Raw genomic sequence first — 21,363 nt, forward strand, 5'->3', positions numbered from 1 at the left:
ATGCAGAGTTGTACCATGTTGTACAGGTCGTTGTCGTTCTTTTGGATTCTGTTTTCGTTGTTTTCGCTTTTATTCTTGCTCTTTTTCTTGTCATGCTTGTTGTTTCTGGGATGCTTCTTGTTGTTTTTGTCGTTGTTGCACTGCATGTTGCTTTTGTTGTTGCTGTTGCTGTTCTTGTTTCTGATGTGCTTTGAGCAGTATTTGTTGGCCTTGTTGCGCTCAATGAGTGTGCCATGTGGATGATTTGAGTCATTGTCACAGTTATTGGTGTCCATGTCCTTTGTGGTCTCTGCTACATTGAGCGTATCTTCTTGAGAATTGAGAGAATGATCTGATGTTGGTGACACCAGTCATTTGTGGTGGATTAGATTCCTCTTCTTTGCTTACTTGGAACTCCTCTTAGAGTCATTTCTGGTTCACTTGAATCACCATTGACTTCTAGGTGCTCCTTTTCTGGAGGCAAAACCTTCACAATTTCATTTTGTTGTGGGTTGTGGTGCTCCTTGTCTGGAGTCAAAATCTTCAAGATTTCAATTGACATGGTCTCTCTGAACTCATGGGTGGCCGTCCTTTGATGATTGAGTGCTTCTGTGCAGACGAGCTGAAGATATGTCAGTCTTGCTGTGAGCCTGCACATCCTGTATGGGAATTGTGATTTCTTCGACACTTGTCTCACATATAGTGGGTAGACATTCAGTGTCTTCTTCTGGTGGCTCAATTAAGCTCAATAGATCTTCTAGGTCTTGTACATGCATGGCATTCGCTATGGAGTGTTTGCTTGCTTCCATCTTTGAGTCTGTCACCGAGCTGTCTGTGGAGGCTTGCGTCACTCTCTTTGTGGAGTCTGTCATCGCTGTCTTTGTGGAGTCGTGCAGTGTTCTCGCTGCAGAGTCGTTCTGTGCTCTCCGTGTGGAGTCGTCTTAATCTTGGGTATTGCTGTCATCCAATGTATCGACGATCTGCCATGGCATCATGGTGTTGAATTCATCTACCATGAGAAGAGTCGATTCATCTACCATGAGAAGAGTCGTATTGAACTGTTCAACCGTGTTGCTGATGCTGTGATCAGGATCTCCGAATAACTCAGCAATGTCTGAGCAGTATTGTGTGTATTGTTCGATGGACAAATCATCACTTTGTTTCGGAGTTGTGATCGCTCTCTTCATGTTCAATGAACAAATCATCTTAGTGTGTGGAGGCTGGGACCCTTCGTGGTGCGTGGACCACTGTTTCTTGGCATCAGGCCGCAGCATAATCCTGCACTCACATGTCGGGATGTCATATATGCTGGGCTAAAGATTCCCCATTCCGAAGAACTCATCGTCGGGGTCTTCACGGTACAACACCTCTAGTTGCAGTTTGGATTCGGTACTGGGGTAGCCATCTCCCAAGATGAATCTTTGTCTGAGTCGTAGTCTATAAGGACCATATCATCTTCTAGGGCGGTGCTAACTGCTTGTTCCAGGGTGTTGTGAAAGTTATTTTAACTGCAGGTGTAAGTTCGGGCATTGTTCTGTCTTTTGAGGCAAGAAATTGGGTGTTGCAGCTTTAAATTTATTTTTGTTCATTTTCGTGCATTTCCCTTTTAAGTGTGCGTGGTCCTGGTCATCTGACGTCATGACACTAGTGACGTCATGTGCCGGACTCGATTACGCTTGTGCAATTAGAGTTTCCCTTACTATGCGCTCTTGGCACAACTGCGCATGTGCGGCTCCTTCCTCAAGGTGGCTGCCGCTCAGAACTTCCTTCAATCCTGTCTCTGCCTCATGGTAAGTTTTGGCGCCGTTTTTTCCTATTTTCTTTTCTAGACACTGATTCGGTGTTTGTAACGACTGACAGTATTGATTTTGTTTTTGTTCATGAGCAAGGCATTTTTGTCTAGCGATTTCTAGAGTTAGATGCGTTTTTGTAATAGTTCTTCCCTCAAATTTCTATCAGATAGTCCAGAAATTAATTGATGCATTATCACAGTGTCTCGGAAACCAGCATAATCACAGCCTAGTGGTATTAACTTGAGATTTGTAAAATCAGAGATGGGCCCTCCGTTTCTCTGACCAGAGTTAAATCTTTCCAGCATCTCACCAGCCTGACTGTTGCAGCATTTAGCAAATTTTTTGAGTGTGATTTATACTTTGGATTTGTCTTCATCTTCGAAGTAATTATAGATTTCTCTAGCTCCATGCCCTCCTGTTGAGAGAAGTAGGGCTATTTGCATTGCATCAGAGGCATGGCTTAAATCATTAGCTGTGATAAATATTTGGAACATCTGTTCAAACATTTTCCAGTTATAAAACTTAAATTACCGGTTGTTTCCAGCTGCCATGGAGTTCCAACAAGTTCCATCGAATCAGTTAGTCGTCGAGGATCCATTTGCTGCGAAGTCTTCCACAGTCGAATATCTGGTTTAAGTTTTTCTTCTCTTGCTGATGTCTAGCTAGCTTTCTGAAATCACTCCTGGTATCATATATTATTCTCCAAGTCTGAATAAAGATTGTAGACTTCCAGTTAACACAAATACTTTATTCGGTAGGTTTGTTCTGTTTCCAGAGCTTAACTAGATGAAATACAGTCAAGACGCATGACCAGTGAAGCTAAGGTAAGCTGCCTATGCTGAGCTGTCTCTGTCTGCTGCTGCTGCTCCCAACCCAGTGCTTCTGAAAAAGAGGCGGATCCTACCTTGGGCTGGACCTTTTATACCCATCTCTGATGCCCTCTCGTGATGCTGTGGCTGTTACATCTGTAGCCACTTAAAATGGCCAACTCCCGATTCAAAATGGCGAACGGCAAATGCTGATGGGAAAGTCAGCCAACAGGACAAAAACGAGCAGCTGCAGGCTGGCTGTGTATTTACCTCTGGAAAGGCCAGATAAGATCGATACCAGCAACCATCAGCATAACAACACACCAGCCATCTGCATACTAATGAGCAATCCCGGGAACAATAAGCAACATTTAGACACACAAAGCAAAACCAGACTCTTGGCGCCAGCAGAAGCCTACGCAAAGGGAGGTGAACGACCACCTCAAGACCGCCCATCGATCAGGGAACCGCTCCAGCATTAGAGAAAATCGAACCAAGTGATTGGGACAAAGTTCAATCACTTGGGACGAGGTACAGGGGCCGCCCCGCAAGGCGGGAAGCCCCTGGGGACTACAAGAATTGAGCCCCAAGTTCAAGTCGCTCTCTCTTCCAGCTCTCGTCACTCTTCAGCAGCCGATCGAACCTGTAATTCTTACTTCAACGCTTGCTACGAGAGAAGCGCTCCTAGCTATCAATCTGTACCAACTTCGAATCCCGCAGGCTCAGAACCCGAACGAAAGGCCATTTGTTTCCCTGACCTGGTGGGCCAGTTTCAAGTTAAGTATAGGCCTGTTAGTTGTAGAAGTAGCTTAGACGTAGAATTTATGCACGAGTAGTGATTACTGTGTATAATAAATGTGCTTTGATTTAAATCTTACTAATCGGTGTATTGGATTATTGATCATTACTCGGACTTGAACCACGTGGCGGTATCATAAAGATAAACAGAGCAATTAAACTAAGGCAAAATCAGCAACAATCTGTCTGCAGTCCCTGGTGTGTGCGCAGATGTATGTACAGATCACTACATCCTCCAATGTCGCACAGCTTCAACGATGGCTTGGGCCTCCTTTTCGACCAAGGAGTGCCGATTTTGGAGGCATGGAGGGTGCGGGAAAAGAATGCCACGGGTCTGCCTGCCTGGTTGAGGGTGACGGCCAGAGCATCACTCTCGACTTGAAAGGGAAGGGTCTCGTCGACCACGTGCATCACGGCCTTGGCGATGTCGGCCTTGATACGGTTGAAGGCCTGGTGAACCTCAACCGTCAGGGGGAAAACTGTGGAGTGAATGAGTGGGCGGGCCTTGTCCGCATAGTTCAGGACCCACTGGGCATAGTATGAGAAGAACCCCAGGCATCGTTTGAGGGCCTTGGGGCAGTGGGGGAGGGAGAGTTCCCGGAGGGGGCGCATGCGATCGGGGCTGGGCCCTAGAACTCCATTTTGCACCACATAGCCATGCTGAACTCTACGCCCAGGACGGTGAGGGTGCGGTGCAGTACCCCTGGATCTCCACGGAGTGGGATCCGGAGGCCAGGGAGATTTGTTGGGTAATGGGGTGCACCGCGAGGGAGCAATGCCTTACCGTATCGGGGTGGATGAAGCTCTCCATGCTCCTGGAGTCGAGAAGGCAAGGTGTCGTGGCCATCGACCTTCACCATGGTTGTCGCGGTTGTGAGGTTGTGTGGCCGAGACTGGTCAAGCGTGATGGAGTTGAGCTGCGGCTGGTGTTGGTGGGCCCGGGGCTGGTTGGCGGCTGTTGCGGGCGACGAGCGGCCAATGAGGTGCCTGACAAGCAGGGGTCCTGAGGTGCCGTCCAAAATGGCACCGGAGATGGCAGCGCCCACAGGCCGCACGAGGTCTGATGGGGGGGGGGGGGGGGATAGCAGAGCCCACGGGCCGCACGTATTCTGAAGCAAGGAAGATGGCGGCACCCATGGGTTGTGGGGACGAAAATGGCGGCGCCCACGGGTCGCACGTGGGGGGGGGGGGGGGGGTGTAGAAACAATGGGGCTGGTTACAGCGGCGATCGACCGGGCTTGGCACACCGCAGCGAAATGTCCTTTCTTCCCGCAGGCCTTGCAGATTGCGCTCCGCGCCGGGCAGCGTTGCCGGGGGTGCTTTGTCTGCCCGCAGAAGTAGCACTTGGGGCCCCCCCGGGGTTGGTTGGCTGCCGTGCAGCGCAGGCTTGGGGCCATCGCTGGTGGGGTTCACGATGTCCAGGAGGGGGGCGCCGTGCAGTCGGGGTGTACGCTTGTACATTACGGGAGATTACCGTTAGTGAGGTCGCGAGTTTCGTGATCGCTGCGAGGTCGAGCGTACCCCCTTCTAAGAGGCGCTGGCAGATGTACGCCGACCCTATGCCCGTAACAAAAGCTGAATGGCCTCCTTCTGCACCGTAGGGATTCTATGATCACCGGCAGGGCCAGCATTTATAGTGCTCGAGGTGATGTGCCACTTTATTGAACCGGGTAGCGATTGTTTGGAAGGGAAGTTAATGAGTTGCCCACTTAGAAGCATGCTGGGAATGCTTGACTATATTTTAATGAAATGAAATGAAAATCGCTTATCGTCACAAGTAGGCTTCAAATGAAGTTACTGTGAAAAGCCCCTAGTCGCCACATTCCGGCGCCTGTTCGGCTGCACTGCTTTTGAATGAAAATAAGTAGGTCAGGTAACGTAAACAAAATACTGCTTAGTATTTTGGACTCGGCCTTATTATGATAACAAGTTATTCTTCTGAAGGACAACAAAATGCGTACTCGAGTTGTTTTTAGCCAAGGGCAAGTACATAAGTACTACGTATTTCATTTTACATTCTTTCCAAAGTTTATTTAACATAAACATGGCTGTTTACTTCTAGAGCTGTTATTTCAGACTATAAAGATATGCTTCCTTCGGTCTAATCTCAGAGTACTGTGGAATAGTATATAGCCAGACCACGGCCCTCTCCGCAAATATTTCTGTCAAATAAAATTTCCTGAATCGAAAGTCGAAGAATTTTTATTTATTATAATTTCCACGACAGGTTGACACCATAGTCCTGTTTGAGATGGCATTCCATGATTTTGACATGAAGGAATAATGATATTGTTCAAAGTTAAAATAATGTGCGCCAACACTCCAAACATCATTTTTAGCAATAGAGATCACAAATCAGGGAGGTGCTGTTGAACCAGCCTTATTAAGTTGCTATAGTGCATCTTGTTGATGACACACATGGTTGCCATTGTATCACTGGGAGGGGAAAGAAATGTAATTCAAGCAGCCTGCTTTATCCTGGATAGTGTCAAGCTTATTGTGTTGTAGGAGCTGGAATCATCCAGGCAAGTGGGTAGAGCTGGAATCATCCAGGCAAGTGGGTAGGAGCTGGAATCATCCAGGCAAGTGGCGAGGAGCTGGAATCATCCAGGCAAGTGGCGAGGAGCTGGAATCATCCAGGCAAGTGGCGAGGAGCTGGAATCATCCAGGCAAGTGGCGAGGAGCTGGAATCATCCAGGCAAGTGGCGAGGAGCTGGAATCATCCAGGCAAGTGGCGAGGAGCTGGAATCATCCAGGCAAGTGGCGAGGAGCTGGAATCATCCAGGCAAGTGGCGAGGAGCTGGAATCATCCAGGCAAGTGGCGAGGAGCTGGAATCATCCAGGCAAGTGGCGAGGAGCTGGAATCATCCAGGCAAGTGGCGAGGAGCTGGAATCATCCAGGCAAGTGGCGAGGAGCTGGAATCATCCAGGCAAGTGGCGAGGAGCTGGAATCATCCAGGCAAGTGGCGAGGAGCTGGAATCATCCAGGCAAGTGGCGAGGAGCTGGAATCATCCAGGCAAGTGGCGAGGAGCTGGAATCATCCAGGCAAGTGGCGAGGAGCTGGAATCATCCAGCAAGTGGCGAGGAGCTGGAATCATCCAGGCAAGTGGCGAGGAGCTGGAATCATCCAGGCAAGTGGCGAGGAGCTGGAATCATCCAGGCAAGTGGCGAGGAGCTGGAATCATCCAGGCAAGTGGCGAGGAGCTGGAATCATCCAGGCAAGTGGCGAGGAGCTGAATCATCCAGGCAAGTGGCGAGGAGCTGGAATCATCCAGGCAAGTGGCGAGGAGCTGGAATCATCCAGGCAAGTGGCGAGGAGCTGGAATCATCCAGGCAAGTGGCGAGGAGCTGGAATCATCCAGGCAAGTGGCGAGGAGCTGGAATCATCCAGGCAAGTGGCGAGGAGCTGGAATCATCCAGGCAAGTGGCGAGGAGCTGGAATCATCCAGGCAAGTGGCGAGGAGCTGGAATCATCCAGGCAAGTGGCGAGGAGCTGGAATCATCCAGGCAAGTGGCGAGGAGCTGGAATCATCCAGGCAAGTGGCGAGGAGCTGGAATCATCCAGGCAAGTGGCGAGGAGCTGGAATCATCCAGGCAAGTGGCGAGGAGCTGGAATCATCCAGGCAAGTGGCGAGGAGCTGGAATCATCCAGGCAAGTGGCGAGGAGCTGGAATCATCCAGGCAAGTGGCGAGGAGCTGGAATCATCCAGGCAAGTGGCGAGGAGCTGGAATCATCCAGGCAAGTGGCGAGGAGCTGGAATCATCCAGGCAAGTGGCGAGGAGCTGGAATCATCCAGGCAAGTGGCGAGGAGCTGGAATCATCCAGGCAAGTGGCGAGGAGCTGGAATCATCCAGGCAAGTGGCGAGGAGCTGGAATCATCCAGGCAAGTGGCGAGGAGCTGGAATCATCCAGGCAAGTGGCGAGGAGCTGGAATCATCCAGGCAAGTGGCGAGGAGCTGGAATCATCCAGGCAAGTGGCGAGGAGCTGGAATCATCCAGGCAAGTGGCGAGGAGCTGGAATCATCCAGGCAAGTGGCGAGGAGCTGGAATCATCCAGGCAAGTGGCGAGGAGCTGGAATCATCCAGGCAAGTGGCGAGGAGCTGGAATCATCCAGGCAAGTGGCGAGGAGCTGGAATCATCCAGGCAAGTGGCGAGGAGCTGGAATCATCCAGGCAAGTGGCGAGGAGCTGGAATCATCCAGGCAAGTGGCGAGGAGCTGGAATCATCCAGGCAAGTGGCGAGGAGCTGGAATCATCCAGGCAAGTGGCGAGGAGCTGGAATCATCCAGGCAAGTGGCGAGGAGCTGGAATCATCCAGGCAAGTGGCGAGGAGCTGGAATCATCCAGGCAAGTGGCGAGGAGCTGGAATCATCCAGGCAAGTGGCGAGGAGCTGGAATCATCCAGGCAAGTGGCGAGGAGCTGGAATCATCCAGGCAAGTGGCGAGGAGCTGGAATCATCCAGGCAAGTGGCGAGGAGCTGGAATCATCCAGGCAAGTGGCGAGGAGCTGGAATCATCCAGGCAAGTGGCGAGGAGCTGGAATCATCCAGGCAAGTGGCGAGGAGCTGGAATCATCCAGGCAAGTGGCGAGGAGCTGGAATCATCCAGGCAAGTGGCGAGGAGCTGGAATCATCCAGGCAAGTGGCGAGGAGCTGGAATCATCCAGGCAAGTGGCGAGGAGCTGGAATCATCCAGGCAAGTGGCGAGGAGCTGGAATCATCCAGGCAAGTGGCGAGGAGCTGGAATCATCCAGGCAAGTGGCGAGGAGCTGGAATCATCCAGGCAAGTGGCGAGGAGCTGGAATCATCCAGGCAAGTGGCGAGGAGCTGGAATCATCCAGGCAAGTGGCGAGGAGCTGGAATCATCCAGGCAAGTGGCGAGGAGCTGGAATCATCCAGGCAAGTGGCGAGGAGCTGGAATCATCCAGGCAAGTGGCGAGGAGCTGGAATCATCCAGCAAGTGGCGAGGAGCTGGAATCATCCAGGCAAGTGGCGAGGAGCTGGAATCATCCAGGCAAGTGGAGAGGAGCTGAATCATCCAGGCAAGTGGAGAGGAGCTGGAATCATCCAGGCAAGTGGAGAGGAGCTGGAATCATCCAGGCAAGTGGAGAGGAGCTGGAATCATCCAGGCAAGTGGAGAGGAGCTGGAATCATCCAGGCAAGTGGAGAGGAGCTGGAATCATCCAGGCAAGTGGCGAGGAGCTGGAATCATCCAGGCAAGTGGCGAGGAGCTGGAATCATCCAGGCAAGTGGCGAGGAGCTGGAATCATCCAGGCAAGTGGCGAGGAGCTGGAATCATCCAGGCAAGTGGCGAGGAGCTGGAATCATCCAGGCAAGTGGCGAGGAGCTGGAATCATCCAGGCAAGTGGCGAGGAGCTGGAATCATCCAGGCAAGTGGCGAGGAGCTGGAATCATCCAGGCAAGTGGCGAGGAGCTGGAATCATCCAGGCAAGTGCGAGGAGCTGGAATCATCCAGGCAAGTGGCGAGGAGCTGGAATCATCCAGGCAAGTGGCGAGGAGCTGGAATCATCCAGGCAAGTGGCGAGGAGCTGGAATCATCCAGGCAAGTGGCGAGGAGCTGGAATCATCCAGGCAAGTGGCGAGGAGCTGGAATCATCCAGGCAAGTGGCGAGGAGCTGGAATCATCCAGGCAAGTGGCGAGGAGCTGGAATCATCCAGGCAAGTGGCGAGGAGCTGGAATCATCCAGGCAAGTGGCGAGGAGCTGGAATCATCCAGGCAAGTGGCGAGGAGCTGGAATCATCCAGGCAAGTGGCGAGGAGCTGGAATCATCCAGGCAAGTGGCGAGGAGCTGGAATCATCCAGGCAAGTGGCGAGGAGCTGGAATCATCCAGGCAAGTGGCGAGGAGCTGGAATCATCCAGGCAAGTGGCGAGGAGCTGGAATCATCCAGGCAAGTGGCGAGGAGCTGGAATCATCCAGGCAAGTGGCGAGGAGCTGGAATCATCCAGGCAAGTGGCGAGGAGCTGGAATCATCCAGGCAAGTGGCGAGGAGCTGGAATCATCCAGGCAAGTGGCGAGGAGCTGGAATCATCCAGGCAAGTGGCGAGGAGCTGGAATCATCCAGGCAAGTGGCGAGGAGCTGGAATCATCCAGGCAAGTGGCGAGGAGCTGGAATCATCCAGGCAAGTGGCGAGGAGCTGGAATCATCCAGGCAAGTGGCGAGGAGCTGGAATCATCCAGGCAAGTGGCGAGGAGCTGGAATCATCCAGGCAAGTGGCGAGGAGCTGGAATCATCCAGGCAAGTGGCGAGGAGCTGGAATCATCCAGGCAAGTGGCGAGGAGCTGGAATCATCCAGGCAAGTGGCGAGGAGCTGGAATCATCCAGGCAAGTGGCGAGGAGCTGGAATCATCCAGGCAAGTGGCGAGGAGCTGGAATCATCCAGGCAAGTGGCGAGGAGCTGGAATCATCCAGGCAAGTGGCGAGGAGCTGGAATCATCCAGGCAAGTGGCGAGGAGCTGGAATCATCCAGGCAAGTGGCGAGGAGCTGGAATCATCCAGGCAAGTGGCGAGGAGCTGGAATCATCCAGGCAAGTGGCGAGGAGCTGGAATCATCCAGGCAAGTGGCGAGGAGCTGGAATCATCCAGGCAAGTGGCGAGGAGCTGGAATCATCCAGGCAAGTGGCGAGGAGCTGGAATCATCCAGGCAAGTGGCGAGGAGCTGGAATCATCCAGGCAAGTGGCGAGGAGCTGGAATCATCCAGGCAAGAGGCGAGGAGCTGGAATCATCCAGGCAAGAGGCGAGGAGCTGGAATCATCCAGGCAAGTGGCGAGGAGCTGGAATCATCCAGGCAAGTGGCGAGGAGCTGGAATCATCCAGGCAAGTGGCGAGGAGCTGGAATCATCCAGGCAAGTGGCGAGGAGCTGGAATCATCCAGGCAAGTGGCGAGGAGCTGGAATCATCCAGGCAAGTGGCGAGGAGCTGGAATCATCCAGGCAAGTGGCGAGGAGCTGGAATCATCCAGGCAAGTGGCGAGGAGCTGGAATCATCCAGGCAAGTGGCGAGGAGCTGGAATCATCCAGCAAGTGGCGAGGAGCTGGAATCATCCAGGCAAGTGGCGAGGAGCTGGAATCATCCAGGCAAGTGGCGAGGAGCTGGAATCATCCAGGCAAGTGGCGAGGAGCTGGAATCATCCAGGCAAGTGGCGAGGAGCTGGAATCATCCAGGCAAGTGGCGAGGAGCTGGAATCATCCAGGCAAGTGGCGAGGAGCTGGAATCATCCAGGCAAGTGGCGAGGAGCTGGAATCATCCAGGCAAGTGGCGAGGAGCTGGAATCATCCAGGCAAGTGGCGAGGAGCTGGAATCATCCAGGCAAGTGGCGAGGAGCTGGAATCATCCAGGCAAGTGGCGAGGAGCTGGAATCATCCAGGCAAGTGGCGAGGAGCTGGAATCATCCAGGCAAGTGGCGAGGAGCTGGAATCATCCAGGCAAGTGGCGAGGAGCTGGAATCATCCAGGCAAGTGGCGAGGAGCTGGAATCATCCAGGCAAGTGGCGAGGAGCTGGAATCATCCAGGCAAGTGGCGAGGAGCTGGAATCATCCAGGCAAGTGGCGAGGAGCTGGAATCATCCAGGCAAGTGGCGAGGAGCTGGAATCATCCAGGCAAGTGGCGAGGAGCTGGAATCATCCAGGCAAGTGGCGAGGAGCTGGAATCATCCAGGCAAGTGGCGAGGAGCTGGAATCATCCAGGCAAGTGGCGAGGAGCTGGAATCATCCAGGCAAGTGGCGAGGAGCTGGAATCATCCAGGCAAGTGGCGAGGAGCTGGAATCATCCAGGCAAGTGGCGAGGAGCTGGAATCATCCAGGCAAGTGGCGAGGAGCTGGAATCATCCAGGCAAGTGGCGAGGAGCTGGAATCATCCAGGCAAGTGGCGAGGAGCTGGAATCATCCAGGCAAGTGGCGAGGAGCTGGAATCATCCAGGCAAGTGGCGAGGAGCTGGAATCATCCAGGCAAGTGGCGAGGAGCTGGAATCATCCAGGCAAGTGGCGAGGAGCTGGAATCATCCAGGCAAGTGGCGAGGAGCTGGAATCATCCAGGCAAGTGGCGAGGAGCTGGAATCATCCAGGCAAGTGGCGAGGAGCTGGAATCATCCAGGCAAGTGGCGAGGAGCTGGAATCATCCAGGCAAGTGGCGAGGAGCTGGAATCATCCAGGCAAGTGGCGAGGAGCTGGAATCATCCAGGCAAGTGGCGAGGAGCTGGAATCATCCAGGCAAGTGGCGAGGAGCTGGAATCATCCAGGCAAGTGGCGAGGAGCTGGAATCATCCAGGCAAGTGGCGAGGAGCTGGAATCATCCAGGCAAGTGGCGAGGAGCTGGAATCATCCAGGCAAGTGGCGAGGAGCTGGAATCATCCAGGCAAGTGGCGAGGAGCTGGAATCATCCAGGCAAGTGGCGAGGAGCTGGAATCATCCAGGCAAGTGGCGAGGAGCTGGAATCATCCAGGCAAGTGGCGAGGAGCTGGAATCATCCAGGCAAGTGGCGAGGAGCTGGAATCATCCAGGCAAGTGGCGAGGAGCTGGAATCATCCAGGCAAGTGGCGAGGAGCTGGAATCATCCAGGCAAGTGGCGAGGAGCTGGAATCATCCAGGCAAGTGGCGAGGAGCTGGAATCATCCAGGCAAGTGGCGAGGAGCTGGAATCATCCAGGCAAGTGGCGAGGAGCTGGAATCATCCAGGCAAGTGGCGAGGAGCTGGAATCATCCAGGCAAGTGGCGAGGAGCTGGAATCATCCAGGCAAGTGGCGAGGAGCTGGAATCATCAGGCAAGTGGCGAGGAGCTGGAATCATCCAGGCAAGTGGCGAGGAGCTGGAATCATCCAGGCAAGTGGCGAGGAGCTGGAATCATCCAGGCAAGTGGCGAGGAGCTGGAATCATCCAGGCAAGTGGCGAGGAGCTGGAATCATCCAGGCAAGTGGCGAGGAGCTGGAATCATCCAGGCAAGTGGCGAGGAGCTGGAATCATCCAGGGCAAGTGGCGAGGAGCTGGAATCATCCAGGCAAGTGGCGAGGAGCTGGAATCATCCAGGCAAGTGGCGAGGAGCTGGAATCATCCAGGCAAGTGGCGAGGAGCTGGAATCATCCAGGCAAGTGGCGAGGAGCTGGAATCATCCAGGCAAGTGGCGAGGAGCTGGAATCATCCAGGCAAGTGGCGAGGAGCTGGAATCATCCAGGCAAGTGGCGAGGAGCTGGAATCATCCAGGCAAGTGGCGAGGAGCTGGAATCATCCAGGCAAGTGGCGAGGAGCTGAATCATCCAGGCAAGTGGCGAGGAGCTGGAATCATCCAGGCAAGTGGCGAGGAGCTGGAATCATCCAGGCAAGTGGCGAGGAGCTGGAATCATCCAGGCAAGTGGCGAGGAGCTGGAATCATCCAGGCAAGTGGCGAGGAGCTGGAATCATCCAGGCAAGTGGCGAGGAGCTGGAATCATCCAGGCAAGTGGCGAGGAGCTGGAATCATCCAGGCAAGTGGCGAGGAGCTGGAATCATCCAGGCAAGTGGCGAGGAGCTGGAATCATCCAGGCAAGTGGCGAGGAGCTGGAATCTCCAGGCAAGTGGCGAGGAGCTGGAATCATCCAGGCAAGTGGCGAGGAGCTGGAATCATCCAGGCAAGTGGCGAGGAGCTGGAATCATCCAGGCAAGTGGCGAGGAGCTGGAATCATCCAGGCAAGTGGCGAGGAGCTGGAATCATCCAGGCAAGTGGAGAGGAGCTGGAATCATCCAGGCAAGTGGAGAGGAGCTGGAATCATCCAGGCAAGTGGAGAGGAGCTGGAATCATCCAGGCAAGTGGAGAGGAGCTGGAATCATCCAGGCAAGTGGAGAGGAGCTGGAATCATCCAGGCAAGTGGAGAGGAGCTGGAATCATCCAGGCAAGTGGAGAGGAGCTGGAATCATCCAGGCAAGTGGAGAGGAGCTGGAATCATCCAGGCAAGTGGAGAGGAGCTGGAATCATCCAGGCAAGTGGAGAGGAGCTGGAATCATCCAGGCAAGTGGAGAGGAGCTGGAATCATCCAGGCAAGTGGAGAGGAGCTGGAATCATCCAGGCAAGTGGAGAGGAGCTGGAATCATCCAGGCAAGTGGAGAGGAGCTGGAATCATCCAGGCAAGTGGAGAGGAGCTGGAATCATCCAGGCAAGTGGAGAGGAGCTGGAATCATCCAGGCAAGTGGAGAGGAGCTGGAATCATCCAGGCAAGTGGAGAGGAGCTGGAATCATCCAGGCAAGTGGAGAGGAGCTGGAATCATCCAGGCAAGTGGAGAGGAGCTGGAATCATCCAGGCAAGTGGAGAGGAGCTGGAATCATCCAGGCAAGTGGAGAGGAGCTGGAATCATCCAGGCAAGTGGAGAGGAGCTGGAATCATCCAGGCAAGTGGAGAGGAGCTGGAATCATCCAGGCAAGTGGAGAGGAGCTGGAATCATCCAGGCAAGTGGAGAGGAGCTGGAATCATCCAGGCAAGTGGAGAGGAGCTGGAATCATCCAGGCAAGTGGAGAGGAGCTGGAATCATCCAGGCAAGTGGAGAGGAGCTGGAATCATCCAGGCAAGTGGAGAGGAGCTGGAATCATCCAGGCAAGTGGAGAGGAGCTGGAATCATCCAGGCAAGTGGAGAGGAGCTGGAATCATCCAGGCAAGTGGAGAGGAGCTGGAATCATCCAGGCAAGTGGAGAGGAGCTGGAATCATCCAGGCAAGTGGAGAGGAGCTGGAATCATCCAGGCAAGTGGAGAGGAGCTGGAATCATCCAGGCAAGTGGAGAGGAGCTGGAATCATCCAGGCAAGTGGAGAGGAGCTGGAATCATCCAGGCAAGTGGAGAGGAGCTGGAATCATCCAGGCAAGTGGAGAGGAGCTGGAATCATCCAGGCAAGTGGAGAGGAGCTGGAATCATCCAGGCAAGTGGAGAGGAGCTGGAATCATCCAGGCAAGTGGAGAGGAGCTGGAATCATCCAGGCAAGTGGAGAGGAGCTGGAATCATCCAGGCAAGTGGAGAGGAGCTGGAATCATCCAGGCAAGTGGAGAGGAGCTGGAATCATCCAGGCAAGTGGAGAGGAGCTGGAATCATCCAGGCAAGTGGAGAGGAGCTGGAATCATCCAGGCAAGTGGAGAGGAGCTGGAATCATCCAGGCAAGTGGAGAGGAGCTGGAATCATCCAGGCAAGTGGAGAGGAGCTGGAATCATCCAGGCAAGTGGAGAGGAGCTGGAATCATCCAGGCAAGTGGAGAGGAGCTGGAATCATCCAGGCAAGTGGAGAGGAGCTGGAATCATCCAGGCAAGTGGAGAGGAGCTGGAATCATCCAGGCAAGTGGAGAGGAGCTGGAATCATCCAGGCAAGTGGAGAGGAGCTGGAATCATCCAGGCAAGTGGAGAGGAGCTGGAATCATCCAGGCAAGTGGAGAGGAGCTGGAATCATCCAGGCAAGTGGAGAGGAGCTGGAATCATCCAGGCAAGTGGAGAGGAGCTGGAATCATCCAGGCAAGTGGAGAGGAGCTGGAATCATCCAGGCAAGTGGAGAGGAGCTGGAATCATCCAGGCAAGTGGAGAGGAGCTGGAATCATCCAGGCAAGTGGAGAGGAGCTGGAATCATCCAGGCAAGTGGAGAGGAGCTGGAATCATCCAGGCAAGTGGAGAGGAGCTGGAATCATCCAGGCAAGTGGAGAGGAGCTGGAATCATCCAGGCAAGTGGAGAGGAGCTGAATCATCCAGGCAAGTGGAGAGGAGCTGGAATCATCCAGGCAAGTGGAGAGGAGCTGGAATCATCCAGGCAAGTGGAGAGGAGCTGGAATCATCCAGGCAAGTGGAGAGGAGCTGGAATCATCCAGGCAAGTGGAGAGGAGCTGGAATCATCCAGGCAAGTGGAGAGGAGCTGGAATCATCCAGGCAAGTGGAGAGGAGCTGGAATCATCCAGGCAAGTGGAGAGTATCACAACACACCCCTGACTTATGCCATTGAGGTCATTGAAAGCCTTCACGGACTCAAGGTACAAAGTTACCTACTCCAGAATTCCCAGCCACTGACCTAACCTTGTAGCTGCAATATTTATGGCTGATCGAGGAGGTTTCTGGTTAATGTGGACCTCCAGAAAGTTGATGGTGGGGAATGTCATGATATGCAGATAATGATATACAGACAGGAAGCTAACGAACACAGAACAGGACATGACCAATGAGCAGGCAGGACACTCAGGGGTGGTATCTCACTATAAAAGGCACGAGGCACTCACACTCCGGCTCTTTCCACTGATGAACATCTACAGAATGAGTCAGGGTGTATGTACAGTACCACACCTCCAGCACGTGGCTAAGAGCTAGTCTGGTTCAGTCAGACTGATGTACCATCAATTACCACGAGGGAAGAATTGTGAAACAATCGAGGCTTTATTGCACAAGATGTTGTGCCTCCTGCAGCTGGAACCAGAATGGGAGCAGCGCAGAGGAGCACACACTTTTATACGCCGCCTGCTGGGAGGAGCCAGCAGGCTGGAATTTACTGTGGTACCTGTAATACAGGGGCAGTACCGTAATACATGCAAAGTGTTACTAGTGGCGTTTACCACATTCACCCCCTGTTTACAAAAGAGTCCGGCGGAGGTGAAGAAAAACATTACAGATTGAGTCTGTCGGGGGCTCTGACCCTCCGCTGCGATCACCTCGGTCCTGGTGGTCATGTGGGCATCGACGTAGTCACCTGCGATTCCGGGAGCATGTTGTCCTCTTGTTCATCATCCCTTAGTGGATCCAGTGGGGGGACAGATCCTGCTGGAGGGGGGCCTGCGGTGAGGTTCGCTGGTGGGAAGGTGGGTGGCATAGGGGTGAATGAGGCAACCGGGGGGGGGGGGGGGGGGGGTGAGCGGTATGAGGCCGGGGGTTGTGGGTGGGGACCCAGCAGGTGCCAGGTCCCGGAGGGAGACTGTGTCCTGTCACCCGTCAGGGTGTGCCACGTAGGCGTACTGCGGGTTTGCATGGAGGAGGTGGACTTTCTCAACCAAAGGATCAGATTTATGGCTCTGCACATGCTTCCGGAGGACGACGGGTCCAGGAACTGTCAGCCATGTTGGGAGCGAGACCCTGGAGGTGGACTTCTTAGGGAAGGTAAACACACGTTCATGAGGGGTCTCATTAGTAGCGGTACACAGGAGCGATCGGATGGAGTGGAGTGCGTCGGGGAGGACCTCCTGCCGGCGGGAGACTGGAGATTTCTAGACCGAAGGGCCAGCAGGACGGCCTTCCAGACCGTCCCATTCTCCCTCTCCACCTGCCTGTTTGCCCGGGGATTGTAGCTGGTCGTCCTGCTCGAGGCGATGCCCTTGCTGAGCAGGAACTGACGCAACTCATCTCTCATGAAGGAGGAACCCCGATCGCTGTGGATGCAGGTGGGGAAAACGGACAGAGTGAAGATGCTGTGCAGGGCTTTGATGACCGTGGCAGAAGTCATGTCAGGGCATGGGATGGCGAAAGGGAAGCGGGAGTACTCATCAATTGCATTGAGGAAGTACATGTTGCGGTCAGTGGAGTGGAGGGGCCCTTTGAAGTCCATGCTGAGGCGCTCAAAGGGGCGGGAGGCCTTCACCAGATGCGCTCTATCTGACCGGTAGAAGTGCGGCTTGCACTCTGCGCAGACTTGGCAGTCTCTGGTGACAGTCCTGACCTCAATCGAGTAGGGCAGGTTGTGGGCCTTGACAAAATGGGAAGAACCAGGTGACCCCCAGGTGGCAGAGGTCATAGTGGAGAGCCCGGAGTCGCTCCACTTGTGCGCTGGCACATGTACGGCGGGATAGGGCATCAGGGAGCTCATTGAGCTTCCCCGGGCGATACAAGATCTCATAGTTATAGGTGGAGAGCTTGATCCTCCACCTCAAGATCTTGTCATTCTTGATCGTGCCCCGCTGTGTATTGTTAAACATGAAGGCAACTGACCATTAGTCAGTGAGGAGAGCGAATCTCCTGCCGGCCAGGTAATGCCGCCAATGTCGCACAGCTTCCACAATGGCTTGGGCCTCCATTTCGACAGAGGAGTGCCGAATTGTGGAGGAACGGAGGGTGTGGCAAAAGAAAGCCACGGGTCTACCTGCCTGGTTGAGGGTGGCAGCCAGAGCTACGTCCGATGCAGCGCTCTCCACCTGGAAGGGGAGGGTCTCGTCGACTTCGTGCATCGTGGCCTTGACAATGTCCGCCTTGATGTGGTTGGAGGCCTGGCGAGCCTCAGCTGTCAAGGGAAAAACTGTGGACTTGATTAGTGGGCGGGCCTTGTCTGCATAATTAGGGACCCACTGGACATAATACGAGAAAAACCCCAGGCATCCTTTTAGGGCCTTCGGGGAGAGGGAGTTCCAGGAGGGGGCGCATGCGGTCGGGGTCGGGCCCTAGGACTCCATTTTCCACTACGTAGCCAAGGATGGCTAAGAGGTTGGTGCGGAACACTCATTTCTCCTTATTGTAGGGGAGGTTAAGGAGTTTGGGGATATGGAGGATTTTTGGGGGTTTGCGCCGTGGTCCTGCTGATCGTGGCCGCAGATGGTGACATTATCTGGATACGGGAACGTGGCCCACAGCCCGTACTGGTCAACCATTCGGTCCATTTCTCACTGGAAGACCGAGACCCCATTGGTGATGCCGAAGGGAACTCTAAGGAAATGATAGAGGCAGCCATCTGCTTCGAAGGCAGTCTATTGGATGTCCTCCGGGCGGATGGGGAGCTGGTGATAGGCGGACTTGAAGTCTACTGTGGAGAAGACTCGATACTGCGCAATCTGATTGACCATGTCAGATGTGTGGGAGGGGGTACGCGTCGGGCTGCGTGTACCGGTTGATGGTCTGACTGTAGTCAATGACCATCCTGTGCTTCTCCCCAGTCTTCACTAAGAAATAGCAAGGCATCTGGATGGAAATTGTCCCATTGGGCAGACGCAGCATGGGTTCATAAAGGGCAGGTCGTGATAACGGGGAGCCAATGGATGTGGTATATCTGGATTTCCAGAAAGCCTTTGACAAGGTGCCACACAAAAGGTTGCTGCATAAGATAAAGATGCATGGCATTAAGGGGAAAGTAGTAGCATGGATAGAGGATTGGTTAATTAATAGAAAGCAAAGAGTGGGGATTAATGGGTGTTTCTCTGGTTGGCAATCAGTAGCTAGTGGTGTCCCTCAGGGATCAGTGTTGGGCCCACAACTGTTCACTTTACATAGATGAATTGGAGTTGGGGACCAAGGGCAATGTGTCCAAGTTTGCAGACGACACTAAGATAAGCGGTAAAGCAAAAAGTGCAGAGGATACTGGAAGTCTGCAGAGGGATTTGGATAGGCTAAGTGAATGGACTAGGGTCTGGCAGATGGAATACAATGTTGACAAATGTGAGGTTATCCATTTTGGTAGGAATAACAGCAAAAGGGATTATTATTTAAATGATAAATTATTAAAACATGCTGCTGTGCAGATTGACCTGGGTGTGCTAGTGCATGAGTTGCAAAAAGTTGGTTTACAGATGCAACAGGTGATTAAGAAGGCAAATAGAATTTTGTCCTTCATTGCTAGAGGGATGGAGTTTAAGACTAGGGAGGTCATGCTGCAATTGTATAAGGTGTTAGTGAGGCCACACCTGGAGTATTGTGTTAGTTTTGGTCTCCTTACTCGTGAAAGGACGTACTGGAGGGTGTGCAGAGGAGATTCACTAGGTTAATCCCAGAGCTGAAGGGGTTGGATTACGAGGAGAGGTTGAGTAGACTGGGACTGTACTCATTGGAATTTAGAAGGATGAGGGGGGGATCTTATAGAAACATATAAAATTATGAAGGGAATAGATAGGATAGATGCGTGGAGGTTGTTTCCACTGGTGGGTGAAAGCAGAACTAGGGGGCATAGCCTCAAAATAAGGGGAAGTAGATTTAGGACTGAGTTTAGGAGGAACTTCTTCACCCAAAGGGTTGCAAATCTATGGAATTCCTTGCCCAGCGAAGCAGTAAAGGCTCCTTCATTAAATGTTTTAAAGATAAAGATAGATAGTTTTTTGAAGAATAAAGGGATTAAGGGTTATGGTGTTCGGGCCGGAAAGTGGAGCGGAGTCCACAAAGATCAGCTATGATCTCATTGAATGGCGATTTTGCATTGTCGCGCGTCCTGAAGGCTGCCTTGGAGAACGCTTACCTGGAGAGCAGAGGCTGAATGCCCTTGACTGCTGAAGTGTTACCCGACTGGAAGGGAACATTCCTGCCTGGCGATTGTTGCGCAATGTTCATTCATCCGTTGTCGCAGTATCATGGTCTGAAAGCTAGTGATTCGAAACAAACCTGTTGGACTTTAACCTGGTGTTGTAAGACTACTTACTGTGCTCACCCCAGTCCAACGCTGGCATCGCCACATACAATTAAAATGGCAGCAACTTTTGTACTGAACTAATGATGTGCCTGTAAAGTTCAGCAGTCTGACTGACTGGAGTTTGCCATGGTTAGTGATATTCACTTATCTGTCTGAACTTCGGCTGTAGGATAGTCAAAAGTAGACCCACCCCGCTTCCCCCTTGCACTCTGACAGAGTTATACTGAGACATTTTGCAGATGCTGTGATTGAATTAACATGCATTTATGATTCAGGTGTTTGGGTTCACCAAAAGAGAATTTTAAATCCAATTTATCAAATGTCACTCAAGGCCAGAGAAATAACCGGTTCAAGACAGATGTCTCCTTTCCTTGAACACCCTCCCCAATGTGTTTCCCTTTGACCAAGTTTAGTCACTGTTTAGCCTTCTCCCTTTGCTTGCGATCAATATTTGTCGGATTATGCCCCTGCGAAGCGCCTTGGGAAGTTTTCCGACATTAAAGGTGCTATATAAATGCAATTTTCTTTTTCTATTTCGTTTTACCATTGCTCGCTGCAACAGCCCTCAAGCATTTGAACTAAGTATTACATCTTCTTATACCAGAGCTTGATCCAGCAACCAATCTTTCTTTAGGCAATCCATCAGAACTTGGTTGCAATCTATATTGATGGCCTCACACACACATTTCTACTCCACAAAATAAAAGAAACACCTTTGCACATTAACGAGATTTTACAGCCCATGTTCTATTGAAAAAATGATACTGTAAAATACGAGAAGAACGTGTCTTCTAGACTTGTCACCATTCACCCATACCTTACCACCTGGCTGTTAAAATTAAAACAAAACATTCTTAATAAACAGTTTTGTTTCAGGTTTCCAGCATCGGTAATATTTTGCCTCTATTTCAGCCTTAAATCACAACAGCCCTCGGCAAGTATTCGGGGAATTTCACTTGGTGCTTTACACAACCCCCCTCAGATGTACTGCGAAAACAAATACTCACATTTAGTCAGGGAATTTAGCTCACGTCACTGACGAAAACCATCGGAAATTTCAGCAGATTTTAACACTGGAGGGTTCCGCCTTTCTCCAAAACTAAAAGCGAATTCACTCGTGTTGGTGTGTGCACATTTAGTTAACTCTGACAGTCGTTAAAACAAAACTTTCAGGAATATCGCACACTCAGCATGACTTATTGAAGTGAAATAAGTTGGAATTGGTGGTTTCGTTTCCGTCGCCAAAATGAAGAGCCGTCAACAAATCGGGAGCCACCTCTTTGAGAAGTCAACGAACCCGAGGCTGGGCCACGATTAGCAGCGAACACCTGTCACATGCCGGCGCGCGGACTCACCTGCGGCGCGATCTCCGCCACAGGTGAACGCTGCAGGGGAGCCTGTTCAGCAGCCTCTCAGCTTGGCCGCCCAGCGAGCACCTCTTCCAATCACAAGTCCCAATCACCCTCCCCTCCTTCCGCGTTAGCCGTCCGAAAGATATTATTCTACCAAGGCCTCTGTTTTTTAAAAAACATATCACAATGTCGCATTTTACCAGAAGCTATAATTTAAAATCGCGCGCAATAAAAACACTCTAAATGTTACGAGAGGCACAATCTGGGGAAATGGACAAACCTTCTCTTGGTTTAAAAAAAATCCCAGGAGACTGGCAC

At 52.6% G+C, this 21,363-nt stretch overlaps 1 protein-coding gene across 4 annotated transcripts in view; it reads right to left on the bottom strand.

Moving 5' to 3' along the window:
* inpp4b (inositol polyphosphate-4-phosphatase type II B) overlaps positions 1–21,041 on the bottom strand; it is a 1,315,761-nt gene extending 1,294,720 nt beyond the window's left edge. For 3 of the 4 annotated variants that reach the window (XM_072495635.1, XM_072495634.1, XM_072495633.1), the window contains exon 1: positions 20,701–21,041. The gene's annotated coding sequence lies outside the window, so the exon portion shown is untranslated. The remainder of the gene's footprint in view (positions 1–20,700) is intronic. The other variant, XM_072495637.1, reaches the window with a different exon arrangement.
* Positions 21,042–21,363: the final 322 nt, after the last annotated feature.

This window comes from Scyliorhinus torazame, chromosome 3, assembly GCF_047496885.1.
Source record: "Scyliorhinus torazame isolate Kashiwa2021f chromosome 3, sScyTor2.1, whole genome shotgun sequence".
In the NCBI taxonomy this organism is placed as follows: domain Eukaryota; kingdom Metazoa; phylum Chordata; class Chondrichthyes; order Carcharhiniformes; family Scyliorhinidae; genus Scyliorhinus; species Scyliorhinus torazame.